At 43.1% G+C, this 2021-nt stretch overlaps 1 non-coding gene across 1 annotated transcript; it reads right to left on the minus strand.

Moving 5' to 3' along the window:
* Positions 1–85: 85 nt before the first annotated feature.
* Positions 86–157, minus strand: TRNAA-AGC. The gene has a single exon. It is a non-coding gene; the product is annotated as a tRNA-Ala (tRNA).
* Positions 158–2021: the final 1864 nt, after the last annotated feature.

Consider the following 2021-nt stretch of genomic DNA (forward strand, 5'->3'; position numbering starts at 1 on the left):
AAGTAGCTTTATTTTCTGTATGAGCTAGGAAAAAGAGACTAAAATAGGAGGGGGAAAAAACCCAAACCGGCCGGCCATAAGGAAGTGGAGGTGCCGGGGATTGAACCCGGGGCCTCGTGCATGCTAAGCACGCGCTCTACCACTGAGCTACACCCCCTTGCTGCTTTCGGGCCCTCGGGAATATATTCAACGGAGCACAATGATTTTGATAGGTTTTAGCAGACAGAGCGGCAGTCAGCGAGTCCATTCTACCTGGTTTCGCTGTTTCCAAAATCCTAATTCTAAATCTTGTGTCCCGCTTAATCCGGAGACGAGTAAACTGCATTCTAGACCAAAAGCCTCTGTCGGTGGTCCTGGAATTTTCTCGCTCCTGTTAGTCTGGAGTCACTCCCCTGCCGCCGCTGGAAGAGCCCGGGACGAAACGTTTTCTCTCGTGTCTTCACACGCTCTCTCTCTCTCTTTCCCTGCTGCTTTAAGGGGCTGCCACAAAGTATAATGCGGGGGATACAAAACTGGAGACCAGACTACATCCGGGTGCGGAGAGAAGACAGGAGGACAAGCGCAGAGCGGTTCCTGTCGGTCGCAGCCACCGCTCTCTCGGACACTGACCGGGCGCCGGCCTTGCGGCCCGGGTGTGAAGCCCAGCGAGGCGCGGGCCGGGAACACGGGGCAGAGGAGGACACGACGGCTACGAGCGCGCCTTTGGGCAGAATCCTCTCCCGGGACAGGAGAAGTCGGAGAAGACGACGTAAGGGCGGGGGCTACGCTCACCCTACGAATGAACGGTTCGTGAAGCCCCCGCACAGCTGGTCCAGTCCCCAACCTCGTCGTCTGATGCTGCGCCTGTGCTAACACTGGGGAATCGATTACATGGGCAGAAAGACGCGGTAAGGTGATGCGGCCAATAATAGGGTTCTCCAACCTTATTCTCCAATCGGAGATGAAAAGGGTGCCAATCATACTTGAATAAATTCCTTAAAACATCTTGCAAAGGGTCGCATAAAAGAAAAATAAATTGGGATTTTCACAAAAATATGGACCCCCGAACTCCACCGGAAATGATCAGTGATGCGGGAAAGGGTGCTGGGCCGGGCGTGCCTCTTTTCCCTCCCACTTTCTGTTGTAGCACCTATGGAACATTCGTGAAAACGGATCACATCTTAAGCTACTAAAAAAATCTCGATAAATTCTAAAGAATAGAAATAATACAAGAAGCATTCTCTGTCCGTCATGCACTAAAACTAGAAATTAAAAACAATACAAAATAAACGTCCCTTCCACCTGAAAAATTTAAAACATGCTCTAAAGTAACCCTTGGGTCAAAAGGGAAATACAGATTTTAACTGCATGATTACTTAAAAAAGACAAGAATGTAAACGTGACATATCAGAATCTGAGAAAAAAATTAAAGCGTTTATCAGAGAAAGATTATTCCCTTAAATACTTATATTAATGACAATAAAAAATAATGTAAATTAATCACTCAATTCAAGACCATAGAAAATGAACAAAATAAAATAAAATAATGTGGAAGGAAAGATTAATAAAGACAAACTTAGAAATGAATTAGAAAAAAAAGGAGAACTAGTAAATAAACAAAAAAAGATGGATAATTGAAAAGTCAACAAAATAAACAAACCTCTAGCCAACCTAGTCAAGAAAAGAGAAAATAAGCACAAATACACAAAATGAGAACTGGAGGAAATTACCATCAAAACAGAAGAACTTTTTAAAAATCATGAGAACATAACTCAGCAAATGACTGAAAAACAGATAAAGAAGATTTTGTAGATAAATATAGCATACCCAAAATAACTCTTGTAGGGACAGAAAGTCTCAACAGACCAATTACTTTAGAAAAGTAGTTGAATAGGCACACACACTCACAAAGTCACCAAGCTCAAATGCTTTTTACAAGAAAATTCTGCTCAATTCTCAGAAAATCATGATGCTACTTAAGTTATTTAAAGCATAGAAGAAGGAAACCTTCTAATCCATTTCATAAAGTTAGTATTGATAAC

Source organism: Galeopterus variegatus, unplaced genomic scaffold, assembly GCF_000696425.1.
Source record: "Galeopterus variegatus unplaced genomic scaffold, G_variegatus-3.0.2 Scaffold1876, whole genome shotgun sequence".
Classification (NCBI taxonomy): domain Eukaryota; kingdom Metazoa; phylum Chordata; class Mammalia; order Dermoptera; family Cynocephalidae; genus Galeopterus; species Galeopterus variegatus.